General features: G+C 38.7%; 1 protein-coding gene and 1 long non-coding RNA gene across 2 annotated transcripts in view; one reads left to right on the forward strand and one right to left on the reverse strand.

Moving 5' to 3' along the window:
- LOC123961427 (zona pellucida sperm-binding protein 3-like) overlaps positions 1–17309 on the reverse strand; it is a gene marked incomplete in the record, with an annotated part of 791580 nt that overhangs the window by 78107 nt on the left and 696164 nt on the right.
- The window catches only part of LOC123961456, a 33801-nt gene continuing 21572 nt past the window's right edge, over positions 5081–17309 (forward strand). Inside the window, exon 1 of the long non-coding RNA XR_006822735.1 lies at positions 5081–5114. This is a non-coding gene — a long non-coding RNA (uncharacterized LOC123961456). The remainder of the gene's footprint in view (positions 5115–17309) is intronic.

A 17309-nucleotide genomic window follows, 5' to 3' on the forward strand; every position in this document is an offset into this window, starting at 1 on the left:
TCATTGCTTATTTTACATCAATAATTTGTGGACCTTTTGCTAATGATTATTCATTACTCGCCTATGGGGACTGTCGTGTTTGGTGAGCTAAAGTGAATGAAGAATGTAAAGATTTAAGTGGGCAGCATCTACTTAGTGTTATGGCCTTGATGCCGTGCATTAAATCCCTCGCTCTGCTGCTGTCCCTTTACTATGTCTTCTGCATCACGATTTTGGTGAAGAATGTGTTCAGTGAAATGTATTGTAGGCTACTGAGTTCATTCCACTGAACTACTTTTAAGGAGAAAGTGTTACTTGTCTGTCTTTTGCTTGAATGAACATATTCTCATGTTAGCCATGATGTTGGAGTAGAAAATTCAACTGAAATCAGTGAATCAGTCAGTATATTTGCTGTGTTTTTACAGAGTGCTTTTAATCTTCTTTATGAGGATTTAGTGATGGGTCGCCCATTGCATTAGTCAAATTCATCATTCAACAGACTTCTGGGCCTGGAGTTTTCTCCTCTTCATCACAGTACATCACACGTAAAAATTGTTTTATTACTGACAATGAATCAGAACTGTATTTTCTGAATTATTTTGAGTCATAATAATTTTTGAATAATGCACTATAATTTAATCACCAGTAGCATACTGGGTAGAAACATGTGACTGAAGTACTGCAATAAATTCAAGCAAATATTGGAGCTTTGATTTCTCCAAAATACTAATTAGCTAGCTGAAACTAATTTATTTTTTCATTTTAATAATGAAAATATACAAGAGGAAAAACCTTAAGTTTGATGGTGCATTTATTACATTTTTGAATAATCAAAAATAAGAAGTAAAGAATTGTTTGTGGAAATTTCTGCTGAAGGAATCAGCTACTAAAGATACAAAAAGGATATAAAAATAAAAGACAAATATTATTATATTATTATATTTATTATTATGTTAACTGCTTACAGATTTAAGAAGGTAATCAGTAATCTATTTTCTTTATAAATAACATCCCCCAACCACACTGTGCACATAAAAAGATAAATAATCCTCAAGTGTACTAAGTAGTTGTATTGACATAGCAACTTACAGACCTCAAGGCCTCTGTACCTGCCATCTTCAGTTTGCCACCACTTTGAACAAAAAGCGTTCCTGTGCAGTGAAAGTGCCGCTCTGTGTGTGCGTCACTCAGTTGCTACCAGCTTGCTGTTTGGAAGAACATATTCCCTGTCGTAGCGGGCACCCGTCAGAGGGTGGGTGGCTCTCATCAGGCGCTGCCACTTGCTTGGTGCTGGCATTGATCTGGCATGGAGGGAACAGAGATCTGACAGCCCTGCCACAAAAATCAGACCCTTCAGACGCCAGGAAAAGAGACTTCCTCCCCCACCTCTCATTGCAAACAAATGTAAGCACATGCATGCGCACAGAAACACAAACACAAAGTCAAAAAGAGCAGTCGGTCAGAGTATACGCACGCAGCTAGTGCCTGTCAGTGGAGATCTACTTGACGAGGCTCTACATGTAGAGAATGATTGGGGAGGAAGACAATGGCAAGTGGAGGGAGGGGAGGCGGGGGCATCAGGCAGACAAAAACACGGTTTAAAGGATGGGACATGAGCGGAGGAGCCAGCTCACACTCGGCCTGATGACCCCTCCGCCCCTGTGTGCTCTCGCTCTACGGTAACCTCTCCACATTGCCATCCTGCCCCTGGGTGATTGCCCGGGTTATCCTTTCTTCTGCATCATCTGTTGTCTCCCGGTTGTGGATATAACCAGAGACAAGCTTTGAGAGAGACGTCCCTCTCCACCAATATCACGCTGTGTCTCTCACACACTTGTCTCAAATGCCTCTTACTCATCCCTTCTGATGCCTCCCATCAACCTACGAATGAGCAAGTGTGACAGGGAGAGAGAGAGAGAGAGAGAGACAGTGGGAGACAGAAAGGGAAGAGGAGAGGGGGCGAAAGAAGGGGGCATTAAAGAGAGCTGTTTATTTTGCAAGGCTGACAGAAAACTCTCCAAAATGCTGAGTTGGGATCACGTTGAGTAACATAGACTGTGACTTTTTAGGGGAGAAACAACCTGCTTTGGTAAACTTGGAATGACTTTGGAATAATTTGGACCCTCCTCCTCATATTGTGGAATGTCAGAAGATAAATGCACTTGCAGCAGTTCATAGCTCCACTATAGAGCCATACACAAACCATCTGAGATGACAGGTCAATCTCAAACATTCTGCAGTTCAAAATGTCATCTCTCTTACTCTTTCACTCCATCTCTGTCTCGCTGGCTCTTTTCTTCTACAACATTGTTTCCTGTATGTGTGCAGGCTTGTGCAACTTAACCAGAACCAGCTGTGACATCAGATGGTTTATCAAGGACTAATCATCAAGCACTTGAAGAAATGCAGCGGCCAAGCGCTCAATTTCATATGCAGTAAATCTAGGCGCTCTTGAAGAAGGAAAACCTGAGCATCGATTAAACAGATTCCTACAGCACTCTTAGGCAAACTATGGAGGAAAACTATATAAAAAGTCTTTGTTTAGCCTGGCAAATCAGTGGTTTGAAATACATTATATAGTCTTCATCAGGGTGGAGATAATGAAAACAGAAACACATGTTGTGTCTCTTTATTTCTGTGGTCTTATGATATTATGATGATAGAATAATGTTTTTTTCAGGTGTCCTGTGTGTATAGTACCCCAGTTGTAATCAACCCGTTTGTATTATTTCCACCCTGATGAATAAAACCATTAATATGCCTGACTGAATAAAGGATTTTTCTCCTTCCTCTACCTACAGGTCCGGTCACACCAGAAGATGACATTATTGTTTTGCAGATTTTTGTGAAACATGGCGACATAGGGACTCACAGGGCTAGTTGGTGAACTACTGAACTTGTGCTAGTCAGTAGCTTGAGCTTCTTTCAATTTTCTCTGTATTTTGCTGCCTACTACTACAAGTCAAATTTCATTCACAAGGTCACAAAATGATACTCTTTTAAATTCTGGTTTAAATGGGCCTTCCTTTAATCTGTTATATTTCTGTGCAACACCAAAGGCAATAAATGATTAAGTAAAAAGTCACAATATAACAGGTTATATAGTGAAATTGAGTTTTGTAACTCCCTTCTGCTACATAATAGACAATATACATTAATACTGAAGCATTTATAAAACTGGTAAACAGAAATAAACTATAATCAATGGAGCCGTGCTGAGAATGAATTTGATCTTAAAAGTCTGATAGCTTGGTCAAAGAAGCTCAAAAGAAAGATCCCTAATTAGATAATACAAAGTTAAGATAGAGATTACGCCCTGCAAGTAATTTATAAATAAAGAACAGGCTTAAATAAATACCATAGATAAACACATGATAGCTTTATGTGGAATCATAAGCTTGTGGCAGATAGAGCTTTAAAACCAGCTTTCTTCACTTGGATCTTTAGTTAATCCGGAGTTATCCACGCTTCCTTTGCATAATATTAACTCAACCTCCCCCAACACAAAGGGAATAAATCTTACCAGCCATCTGGGCTGTGCATTTACAAAATGATCAATTTCAATCAAAGGAAATTAGAGGAGAGCTTGGATGTATTTTACAAATAGATCACTGGCCTGCATTACCTCTGACCCAAGTGTGACGCCTTGTCTGACTATAATCTCTTTAGAATTATTAGAGCATTCAATTAGCGAGATGAAATGACACAGCCAAGAAACATGTTGCTAATACAGAGAGGTGGAGCTGCACGGGCTGTCTTTGTCTGGCTGCCACTATTCTGCTTTCTCTACTTTTTCCTCAGTCTTCTCCCTGACTCTCTGGCTTACTGCTCACCTTTCAGCATTTATGCTTTTTGTGTGTGAGTGTGTGTGTGTGTGTGTGTGTGTGTTGATATTAATGGACTGCAAAGGTTTACAGCTAGGGTTTATAGAAGGGGACAAGCGAACATGAGAGGGCAGTCCACTTCATACTCTACACTGTGAACCTGTGTCTTATATGTAACAGCCAAGGTGATGTTCCTAAAAAAGAACAAACAAACACAAAAAAAAAACACTATGGAAATGTAATGGGAGAGAAACAGCACCTGTGGGTTGATGCTACAAGATGAAAACACCATAAATCAAAGAACTGATGTTTAAAATCGGGTTATTGCCAGTAGTGATTGTATTTGAGCTGCAAATATCTGAAGTTATACAAGAACATGGGTGTTTTATTCTCTAAGTGTCAACTGAAAAGCAGGCACCTCCTCTAAGGGTGCCAACAGTGACCTAACACTCTTCACTTTGCTAACCACAAGAGCCTTGTTCATCTTCTCCACCAATTAAGGGATCTTATCCTTCCCACTTGATGTAGGAGTTGCAAATTGGTTCCCATCTACTTGTGCTGTGCACCGGCAAAGCCTCACTTCCTAAGCTTGCTTCAGTGCAAAAAAAAATTTATATTGTTAAAAGTGTTATATTGCATTCTGACAATCGGCTAGGTGTTTGAAACCACTTTATATTAGCATATAGTCTGTTTGGTACAATAAAGGTAAATAGTAGGGTTCAAAATATTAGAAATAATTATAATCACTATAATGCTGTCTAATACAATACCAGTGTGACTTAAAAAATTACCATGATAATTGAGTTTGTGATCAGAGTTGCTAGGTAAAAGCCACTAACCGGCTGGCAAGATCTGGCAATCGTGTCAAGAGCAATGAATAAAGAATACAATTTCCTACTTCATTAAGAGCGGTTGAGGCACCCTTGAGCATGCAGCATAATCCCCAGTAACTCCAGTGGGACTGCTGAAACAGACTGGTTGTATTGGGCTGTGAAGTCCTGACACTGTATGTAATTCAGCCTGTGTCATTATAGACACAATAGACTTTGTTCTTGCTTCATTCTAGACAGCATTCATTCTTCCTCTTCCTCAAGGGACTGTTGTAGGATTAGGTCAGAAAAAGGTTAAAAAAAATGCTAAGTGTGTTTTTGCGTGTATGTTTCTATTTCTTACAAATCTTTCTCTAACTTTGTTTCAGGTTGTCTGGCAGTAATGTCCCCTCTCCCATCGTTAGCAACAAGAACTGGCTCCGACTGCATTTTGTGACTGATGGCAACCACCGTTACCGTGGTTTCAGCGCACATTATCAAGGTAAGATAGGAAAAATGTGATTACATCCACAGAGACAGGCATCTTCATGTACACACTTACACACACACACACACGCTTTTTATGCATAAAGAATGTTAATTTATGATAAATAGGGCTTTATATTTACAGTATCTACAGATGTCTTTGTAGTTGTTAATGACGGTTCTTTACGAAGTTCTGTTTTTTTTTCCTTTTTGTTTTTCTGTTTCTCTGTGCTGCTTTCCTTTTCAATTGACAGTTTTCCCCATCATCTTGCCTCTAACTCCCTTTAATTACGCTTGTTGACTCCAATCTTCTCGTCTCTTCTCTACTACATTTCTCTTACTGTCTCCATCTTTCTGCATCTCTCTCTTTCTCCCCTCTGTCTATCTTTCTCTTTTTCCCTCTTTCTTTTCCTCTTGGATAACTCCTCATAGGCGTACAGTTAGATTTCTGTGACACAAAGCTGGTGGAAAACATTAGGAAATTCATTTGGCAACATCCATGTCTCCCAACAGCGATAATAGGAGCTGAATGAGTGGAACAGATAGGGTTTATATTTTACATTTTACTTGTAACACTCAAACTCTGTTTTCTTTTATACTAAGATCACTTCATCTTATTACAGAAAAGGCAATGTACTTTTAAACAATATTGGCCTTTTTTTGTAAATCATTATTGCTAAGTTCAGATGGACATAGAGTGTGATTGAAACACAGTAGATGTTTTATGTATCCTATCCTCTAATCCACTTAAATCAAAATATTTGGAAATTGGAAGATTTTATTTGTGTGTTTATTGTTGTAAAGATAAACTAGAGCAAACTAAAGTCATGGCAGCAGTACGGTGTGCCTTACTCCATGCGTCATTGACCTGGTCTGAGTAGGCGGGCAGCACAAGCGTAAATCATGGTCATGCTTGACACCAAAATTGCACTGTGCCAGTTGATTATTACTGACACGCTCCCTACTGTGCCTCGCCTCTCACTTCAGCACATTGAAGTTCACAGCAAGTCACCAAAATACCAAGCAGAGTCAGGCAAGAAAAAATGAGGTGTGCACCCATCCAAAATGCCTCCTCTCAGGAGCAGAGACTGCACCATGTGCTGTCCTGAAAACTGGGCCCTGTTTGTATAGTTTGTCAAAGAAAATGTTACGATGACGTTATGTTGGTGTTGACATGTTTTGAAAGGACACAAAACACAGATTACATTCATAGATGTGTCAGAAATGACACACTCATAAACAACTCAGTGATGCTATTTTCTTCTGTCCTCCATCTCTCCCTTCTTATTACATTCTTTCAAACATCTTCTCTTTTAACTCCAATCTTTTTCTTCCACTCTTTTTTTGTCACTATTTCACTATGTCATGCATTAAAGAGGTCATATTATGCTTATATTCAGGTTTAAAATCTTATTTAGGGGTTGTACTAGAACAGGTTTACATGGTTTCATTTTGGGAGTTGCACATGCGCAGCTCCTAGTTAAGGACTACTAGCCAATCAGAAGCAGAGTAGGGCGGGTTGTGAGAAGCCAGTAAACACGGCTTAGGGTCAGCTGTAAGGGGATACCCTTACCAGCTTAGCAACATAGACTGGAGCAAGAGTTTCAGAGTGGTGAGTTATTACTCTGTAACAAATGTATCTTTCATCCATAAAGTTTTAACCGAGCTCTGTCTCTACATCACATAACAACTTTATGTCCATTGACTGCCTGGAGGGTAGCTAGTGTTTGGAAGGGAGAAGAGAAGTGTGTGCTGCAGCTCAGTGTTTTTCCACCTGTGTTTTTGAGGGCGTGTCGGACTAGTCGCTAGGCGAGCATTATGACACGCATTTTGCTGTGACATCACAGAGAACAAAAGGAAAAGGCTGGACTACAAATGAGCAGATCAGAGCAGTGTTTTCTGTGGGAGATGGGAACTCCCTTTGGGGTGGACTTTTTCACTTTGCAAACCTATTACATGCACAAAAAAGGTATATAACTCAATAAAGGAGAGGGAAAAACCCAATAAGCATAATATGACCTCTTTAACACTGCGGTTCCTTTATACTACAATCATGGGCATTTGCTCATTTTTGTAGGGCTGTTGCCAGCTGTCACTGTCATCACTGAGAAACCTTTCTGAACACCTTTGAATTGATATTCATCTTTTTTCAAGTCATGGTTTTCCTACAGTACAAAGGGGTTCTCTACATGAAAAGTTATCATCTGAGAAACTGGCTATTGAGGTAGAAATTAGTATTGTTTCATTGAACAAGTGTGGAGTTCTATAGAAATCAAATCAATATAGAAATATTGCTTTATAGCTGGTATTATATACGTTTTCTAACCCTTTAACAAAAAAATGTAATGAATTTCATAGCTGTACTGCATATCCGTGTGCATGTGGCTGCAAAATGCATTTTACAATATTTGCTTCAGAACTGATTAAAGAGTCGAATTAGTGTGTTTTACTTTTTGATCGTATTTTCCTTCTTAAATGTTTAGTGCTTATTGCGATTGACCCTGTACATTTTTACTGTATCGGTCCCATGTGCCACTTGCGGGGCTCTGGTCAATTAAGCCAATTACGTAATTGAAACTGCAATTAATTCAATGGTGATTTTATATTAACTCTGTATAATTTCCCAATCGTTGGGTTTGACAAGCCCATTAGGTTGAATATGACCCCAGATGACAACTCACATAAGATGTTGCTTGTGTTTGACTTTTAAAGAACGACCACTATAGAGGTTGTCTTTGTGGTTCGGTTTAAAGTCTCCACTGTGACTATCTAGTAGGAAGGCAAAATGCCAACCAAAAAGAGAAATAACCGCTTACAAAATAGAATTTAGTCAACGAATAATATCAGTGACAATACATGAACGTCAAAACAGGCGCATTTTAGAGGAGCTCTTAGAAATTAAAGTTCAAGTCATTATTAAACCTCATCCTTCTTTTCCCCTTGCTCTTTCTTCAACACATCTTTGCTTGAATCTCATCTTTCTCTTTCACCCCAATCTTCTCCTCTTGTCCTTAACCACCCTCTCTGCACATCTCTCCTTCTGGTTCTCAGACGTTCTCCATGATTGATTGGCAGACAACCTGACCACTCCCCTTGCGATTTGCTTTTAGTTGGTATAATTGATCTTAATTGATCTTAATTACTTTAAAAGGTTAATCAACATGTTAATGAGGAGTGCCAGTGCGATAGGTTAGTCGATTAATATGCAGAGTTCTCAACAAGCTTGTGATAGATTGGCTACTTCCTGTCGGCTGTCAGTCTTCTCCATCACTTTTTGGTTCTTACACATCAGCAGAAAGTCAGGTTGGGTGGCTCCAGAGGTGTACGACTTCTGACATATATAACAATTGTCGCTTATATAAAGATAAAAGCATCAGCTAAATGAGTAAATCTAAATGTAGAACATCTCTAAAAATCTTACTGCTAGATTATATGAATATATTCCAACAACAGTAATGTTTTCTTTCAAATTCTTTTTGCATCTGTAGATGTCAGTAAACCATCCATCGAGAAACCAGATTTAGTTTATTATTATTTATTATTATTCTCTATATGTTAACAATGCTTCTCTATAAGATAGGAAATGTGTGTCAACAGTGTCAGTGTTCAGTGAAGACAGATCAATATTCTGACTGAGACATTTCGGTTGCCACTACTGATATTGATCAGTGGATCTTTTATTGATTTCATATCTTGTGGAACCACTTGCAAGCCACTGGAAAAGAACAGAACATAAACGTACAATTTAAATGTGTAGTTTATTTAGGTTTTATAGAAGATCATATTATTTTATATTTTATGCAGTTTCTTTCCAGTATACTTTTATTGTGCTCTGTTCTACTGCATTTATTATGCTCTACCCCCTTTTATTTACTTTCTCTTTAATTAGCATTCTTAGGATGTTGATCAGCTTCACTTTATTATAAACAGTTCCACCTAATGATATGCCACCATTTTTTATTTTGACTGTAATTCTACCCTGCAAACCATACGTTGTTCTGGTTTACTAAATTCTGCTCATCTCCAGGAGAATAAATTATAATGGCAAAGCCTGAGGGTTTAGTGGAAAAAACTGTATGAAAACAATTCCAAATTTGTTTCTGAGAGAGTGAATGAACAAATTTGCTTTGGCAAGGTTAGTTTAGTTTATAAGACACTGATATGAGACCTCAGAGAGACACATTTGGCTCTAGGTGCTGCCAGCCAGCTGGACAGACTGTGTGTGTGTGTGTGTGTGTGTGTGTGTTATAGGTCAGCCACTCAGCTCATAACAACCTTCTTCTGCTGCTGCCCAAATTATGTAGTTCTGAATTGATAATAATCTAATGATTTATATCCAAATTTACAGAGAAGCAGGGGCAGAGAGAGGCAGAAATAAACGAACAACATCCGAAAGGAACAACAGAAAAAAAGAGGGAGAGAAGGTGTTAAAACAGTGAGGAGCTCTGGAGAAGAGATTGAAAGGGAAAGAGAGACAGAAACCAACAGAGAAATAAAGAGAAAAAGGCAAAATAAGAGAGATAGCCAGAGAGAGATGGGGTGGGGTGAGAAGTTAAGGAGACAAGTAATTTGGCAGAGAGGTTTGGCTAAATATTTATATATTTTATTTTTATTTATTCATTAATGGCTGTTTAGAGGAAGAGAAAGTGAATGTCTGTGTCGATGGATGGCTGTGTTCTTGGACACAGGAAAAGCCTGTTCATGTGTGTGTTTAGTAACGCAAAGCCTGCAGCTCCTCTGCATGGTTAAACAAAATTTACAAAGTTAATTGTCCATTTGAATGCTTAATTGTTTCTTCAAAATGATTCACAAAGGCAGGGTTTTAAAACATGCCAAAGGCTATGTGTTAAATTAAAGGTTTAAACTATTTCAATTCAGATATCTCTCCTTAGGACATAATATTCTTGTTAAAGGGAGAAATCATTCCTATTCACATATTTTTGACTGTTTTGTCAATATTACATACATTATCTCTCCATCCACACTTACATCACTTGGTTAAACCCCCAGACAATATGTGAGTACGATTATTAAATGACCCCTTCCCCCAGGTGTGTAATTTATTCATTTACTTATTTTTTACCTACAATGGCCTTAATACACCATCTCCCTATCTCCTGTACAGCTAAAAACAAGCACAACCATTACTGTAAGTGACCATTAGCATGTTTAATAGATGCTCAGTAATTATACAGCTATGTCAACATCTCTGAGCCAAAGTAAATGCTTTTCACCTCAGGACCAAAATGCCTTTAATGATTCAGTTGACCCTAATATAGAAAGCGTAAATGTGATTTATAAGTGTGTTCTGAAACATGCTATAGGGTCTAACTGCAGTACTTTTGCATGCCAAGATGAAATCATAGTTGATGTAGTCTCTCACCCTGGGAACTGCTGTGAGTTCATTTAATCATTGTTGTACTCGCATGTTGTTGGGGACTGTACCCAAGCTATTTAAGTGTGGAGTCTCACCCTGGGACACTGACTTGCTAAAGCATTCAGCTTGTATGCTGTAGGTCTGTACCGTGAACTGTAAATGCTAAAATGCCACAATCGGGGTTTCCAAGAAATCGGCCACATGTTGTCAAATTATTGCAGCATTGTTTAATATTTTTGATAAAACTTGCACAACAGAATTATAGTCACATATATTATTTGTGTGTAACCATTATTATAGTATCATTGCAACCACATGTATGTATGTAATGCATGATATTAAAACTATCATATACTGTCAGTTATGGGGTCCTTGCCAGTAATCACACAATATGTTTACAAAAACTTTTTTTAAAAGCAATTCGATTGTAGGCTCTTTCATAGGTAGTGTCATTTATAATATTTAATTTTTATACTCTGACTTTCGGATAAGTGGACGACCACTCTGAGCCACAGCTGCCCCTGTTCTGGATGATGCAATGTTATTCAATGCAGATGACGAATAAAAAAAACCGACTATGACTGTGATGAGAAATGACATCACACATAAACACAATGTAGATGTTCTACTTTTAGAGTTTACCCTGTCAGGATGATCATTTGTTGACATGAAAGCCTGCAAACAATTTGCAGTAAAGTCATTGGATAATAACTGAGGTGCATCCCTAATGTGATGATCAAATTAAAAGGAATATTTGCTAAAAGCTTCATTACTGTAATTCTCTCGCATTTACACTGAAACAACAAATCAGATTGGATTCTTAATGGCACAGTTTTGATCTTTTTAATACAACGCTGTATTAGGGCCATTGTAGATTTTTTATTATTATTACACAACCAGGGGGGAAAAAACTCTTGACATTAAAGTTGTAAATTTACAAGGAAAAATCCTGATATTCTCTAAGGCTGCATTCAGACGAAGTCCAGTAGCTCACTTGCTTTGGTTCGCTTTCACACTGCCCTTTTTGCACGTGAACCAGGATTTGTAAACAAAATCACGTGTGCTAAGGAGATCCATTCATTGGACAGAAATTCTGGAGTGGGGAAAAGCAGGAAGCTTTTGATTTACAATCCGAATTATGCTATATAAATTCCGGCATGGAGAGCATTTATGTGCGCCTACCACTGCGCAGAAAACAGATTAGGTATAAAGATTGAATTCATACAGAGAGGCTATGTTCATACAAGCACATCAACAGGTTATTACATCAGGACTTATTACTGCTGACATTACTGCATACTGCTATGTGTAGTGCTATCACTCATGAGTCATGTTTAGCCATTTCATCACCCCTAATTACATAATAAATATCTGACCCTGACCCCACACCCTGCCTAGGCACACAGTGCAGTTGTCTTCAGATATGTCATATGAGATACTTATCAGTGTAATTAAAGACACAATCTCCACTGACTACAAGAGCCTTTTAACTCCAGAAAGGCACAGTGCTTTCTGCAATTGGGCTGGGTCGGGGTGTGGCCACATTCACACCTTAAAAAAAGTGTTCCAGAGTTTGTTTGGATCCAGACTGAGACCACCTCTTAAGCTGGATTTTGGTACGGTTGTTTGGTTAGTGCGATTGCTGTTATCATACCTGCCCAAAAGATCCACAACAAGAGGGGAAACTAACCTGAGTTTGATGCAGTCGAACCAAACAAGACAGGTGTGAGTACACACACAAGTGGTAATTTATGAGAAAAACGTGTTTTCCCAGTTTTTTTGTTCAGTCATACAAGACAAGAGTCAGTAAGAGAAGAGGTGGAGCTTTCAGACAGTTAGTCAGTTATGAGGGACTCGAGAGGCAACAAAGCCACTTGAAAGCATGTGTCACATATTTTATTTATAAATGTCTGCAGTTCTTCCCCAGTTTTTTATGCTTTTGGTCTTTGAGCTGGCTCACTGCACTGTGTGAAAGGTACTGAGCCTGAAAATATCTCATAATACTGGTTGGTGAAAGTAGCTTAGTTGTGATGGCAATTATTATTAACAATACAGTAGAGTACTGCACCTTTAATAACATAAGCACGACTTTAATCTTTGGAGGTGGTAATGGATAAGACTTTTGCCTTTGGTGTGAGAGACCGGGGTTCAATCCCCCACTGTGACTCATCCACCATTGTGTCCCTGAGCAAGACACTTAACCCCTAGTTGCTCCAGAGGCATGCAACCTCTGACATGTATAGCAATTGTAAGTCGCTTTGGATAAAAGCATCAGAATGTTTGAGTTTTTTTTCATAAATTTACTACTTTAATCTTTAAATTTCCTTGATACAACATTGTATTTTAATGCATATACACATCAAATTTTGATAATGGACTAGTAGTTGCTTGAGTTACAGCAGCTTGTTTGGAAACTAAAGATTGCAGGTTTGAATCTGTGGGCAGACTGTGAAACCATTTCATAGTAAAAGACGGAAAGACAGAAAGAGTTTCCCTCAGCAAAGCACTGAAACCCAGCTGTCACATTGCCATGTGTGATGTCTGTGGCATCCAGATGTGCCTGGGTGTGTTACAGTATGGTGTCACCCCCAACATATACACCTCAAGGCAGCAGCTGGAAGTGGGAATGTGTTCTCAGTTATCTTGCCTGTTAAATAAAAAAATAACATGAACAGCTCCCCCCTCCCCCCAATGCTAGAAACCAGTGATTCACATTGCTAAATAAACTATGGAACTAAACTAGGAATAATATATAAGAACACAATTTTACAGGGAACTTACCCTTCCAAAAGGTCAACTTTTTTTTAGAGTCATACTTTTTTCAAGAAAAGCATTCTTGCTATGTAATTATTAGTAAGAAGTGTGTGTGTGTGTGGGGGGGGGGCAGCCATGAACTGATAGCCAGCTGGTGAGTCACAGATGCTTTCAGTCATCCAGTGAGTCACACACTTACTCCAGCCACTGGTAAGCTATAGTCATTCAGGTAACTGCTCCTGTAGTAAGAAATATATGCATTAAGTACAAGAATATGAAGATTTTAAAAACTTATTGATAAAAAAGATGTGATGATAACACATGTGATTATAAACAGTGGTTATCCCATCATTGCTTAGCAACTGTAACTAAGCACAGAAGGTCTGTCAAACTCAAGCACTGAAGTAGTGTGCATGGGGCTTCTATCAAGAGCGATACTCCCTATTAACTGAGTTGGGAGGGTCAGATCATTTTTATCTATTTTCCAAAATCAAAAACATAGAGCAAATTAGAAAGGGATTAATTCAGCATGTTTGCCTGCTCTAATAAGCTGCAAACCTTAGCATGCTTGGCTGTTTAGCTTGCTATCTACAGTAGTGGCCTAGTGTTATTTCCAAGGTGAAGGAGCACATCACTACATGGGTTAGTGGGTTTACAGATTACATTTTGAAAAGGTCTTGTTCACGACTAGCATATCCGTTGTGTAGTATTTCCCTACTGTGATGAAGTGGATCATGGAAGCTAGGCCAACTTTCTGGCTACTCTTTATCAGAGATGGGGACTCGAGTTAGAGACTCGGACTCAAGTGCGACTTAAGTCGCACACACAGTGACTTGAGAATCGACTTGAGACTCGTCCTCAAAAGACTTCAGACTCGACTCGGACTCGAGGTGCGGGACTCCTGAACAATGTTTATTTTTTAGGAAACTTCTGATGTTATTCCCTCACTCTGTTACCTATAACCTGCCTACGTAACACGCACCATCAGCTGCGCACGGCCGCACGTGAGAGAGGACAACAAACAGCGGCAGCTGCTGTGCCATTCATCATAAACTTTGGCTTTAAAACTTCATACTACAAGACCCAAACAAAGAAGTGCTGAACGCAAATAGGTTAGTAACCTGTGGTGAGTAAACATGTTTAGCTCAGAATTGGCCATCTAATGTTAGCTTGCTTCTTGCTTTAGCTACGACCTACAGGAGGTTAACTCCGACTGTCGTTCGTTATGAAAAGATGAATGAGCGTTTGTTTACTTTCCAAACTTGTGGTAGTCGATTAACGTAATTATTTACATCCCGCTGGCTGCCATCACCCATACAGTCTATGCCATCACCTTAAATAATTATTGCCGTTGGCCGGAAAGAGGTTACAGATTTATTGTTGATCATGTAGCCTTACAGTTTAATTTAGTTATAACAGTACACTGGTTTGAGAGTCTGCAGGGTGTGTTGACTTAAAGTAGTTTAAGCTGTCATTGATTGCATTGCACATTGTGCTCTGTAAGTTAAAAACAGGTTACAGCTTTATTGTTGACCATTTGACTTTACAGTTTTATTCAGTTAACTTTACACTGGGTTTGAAAATCAACAGGGTTTGTTGACTTACAGTAGTTTATAAGTTGTCATTAATTGTAGACTCATTGTACATTAGGCTGCATTGTTGTGCTCTGTTAAGTATAAAATAGACTGGTTTATTGTTGATTATGCAACATCACAGTTTTATTTAGTCAACGTTACACTGGGTTTAAGAGTCTGGGGAGTGTTTTGACTTGAGTATTTAATAAACCATCAATAATTGCATTGTACATTACATGGTTGTGCTCTGTAAATGAAAAACAGGTTACAGTTACAGAATTCCTTATAGCTATGCAGTTTTATCAGCATCCTGGATTGAACGCAGCAGGTGATACTTGAGACTTGACTTGGACTCTAGCTCAAAGACTTGTGAGCATCTCTGCTCTTTATTAGATTTGGGTACAATTACCCTTAAGCCAGCCATTGTTACCCGAGACTGAAGCAGATACATTTGTGAAAAACATCAGTTAGTCCTCATCCAAAATGTGTTTTCTTTTGTGACATTTAAAGTGATATCATACTATCTGAAAATATAAACAAGAATGTAAGCAAACTGCTAAGCAGATAATCAGAATTATGTTAGAATGAGTTGAGTTGTCTGTATACTGTATAGACTTTACTTGGGCGGGACCCAAGTAAATTAACAACTGCCCAGGCAACCCATTTTAGCCTTTTACAGAGAAACACAGAGAGAGATGTTATCTGGTATTACATTACAAGCACAGACCAGGTAAAGCAACAGTGAACAATAAACAAGCCAGTGCAGATGTCAACCGGTACCTCGATGGTTTTGATCGTTTCGATAGGCTACGTCATTAACAAGGCTCCTCCACATGCGGCACACCTGCTGCTGTGAAAACGGAATCGCAGGTAGACAAATGTCGAGTTCTGTGTCTTTTCTGTGACTTTATAAAACATGCTGTTGATGGAGTCATTCAGTTAGCCATACAGCAAGTTTTTCAGCTGTAGCCTATTGAAACTAACTGCAGTACACACCATCACATAATAGAAATCAGCTACATTCTTATAGTGTAACTGTCATTCACGGAGTCATCCAGTCAATCTACTGGTCAATTTGAGTTTTACTACTGTTGCACTTACTGTAAGTAGCTCGGCCAACAGTGTCAGGCAAAAGCCTAGAGTGTCTAGCCAGTCAGTCAGTCAGTAAGTCAGCTAGCCATTTGGTCTGGCAGTCAGCCAGCCATCTAGTCAATTGAATAGTTGCCAGTGGTTCCATTTACTGTACGAATTTTAGTCTGAACACTGAGAAATAATGTCTGTCTATTATTAATGAACATTAACATTACAGAAAGTGGAGGTGGAGGGGGCAGAAAAATGAAGGGTGGAGAGATCCTGGCAGTGCTGCAAAGTCAGGATGTCACCGTTTACTTAAAAACACAATGATTAAAATGTCTGTGAATGATTTAAAGCACAAAATGAGCTTTAACCCCACTAGAAAACCTATGTGTAAATTTGTTAAATAGACTTTTAAAAAAAAGTGGGATCAGTATTCAAAACAAACACGGAGATGATCTCTTCTTTTATATGTAGGTAACACACCCCTAATGCTTTGCCAGTGTAGACGTCTGTGATTAGTTTGGCTATCCATGCAAGGCCGTAAAAATTAATACAGTTACAAGAAGACCTCTTAGATATGAACTGTATGTTTAAGTTGACATCTGTAATGTTTTTAACTAAAAAATAATATCTATATCCATATGTTTGGTGATCACAAAACACGTAATCCTATTTCACATTTGCTGACGTTGACTTGCTTGACATGTTTGAACCTATCCTGATTCAGCACTTGCTGAAAGCAGAGCAAGTGCTCTGGAGATCTCTTCCAGCATTTCACAGCATATTTTGTATTTTCACACATTGAAATTGAACATGAATCCAGAAGTATCACACTGTGCTAGCAGGTACATTTTCCAAGGTTTTGCAATGGCATATTTCAATGAGCCAAATAAATGGCGGGCTTCCACACAACCTTCCATAATAATTTAACTACATGAATGCACAATTGCAGTATATACTTAAGTTACAAGTGACTGGTTACTTAGTTCTGTGTGGCAGCATTAGTGGCAACTTCAGTCCAAACTGCAAGCAACAAAAAGGGAGATGGCACGGCACAGCCTGTAAAAGGCTCAACTGGATTAGGATTACCTGATCAAATATATTTCTGTTCTTGTATTCCCTTTTATTACAGTAATCAGTCTCTCTGTATTGTTATGGTAAGGCATGGGAGACCATCTTGCGTTGCGCCTGCAGGAAAGGTCTGAGGTTTTGGAAATGATCCACGTGGGTTTGTTTAAACTGCAATGTAACTAATCCAGGAAGATGAAACATGGTGAAACCATACCCCTGAAAGGATGGAGAGAGTGGTTGCACTGACTGCTCTTGCTGACCTTCGGCGGCCATCCTGAATTCGAGGTAGCACCTCTAAATCAATAGGCTCTTTCAGCATCTAAAATTTGAAATGTTTAGAAAGCATTTTTTCTCCAAC

The sequence above is a fragment of the Micropterus dolomieu genome, linkage group LG22 (genome assembly GCF_021292245.1).
Source record: "Micropterus dolomieu isolate WLL.071019.BEF.003 ecotype Adirondacks linkage group LG22, ASM2129224v1, whole genome shotgun sequence".
Classification (NCBI taxonomy): domain Eukaryota; kingdom Metazoa; phylum Chordata; class Actinopteri; order Centrarchiformes; family Centrarchidae; genus Micropterus; species Micropterus dolomieu.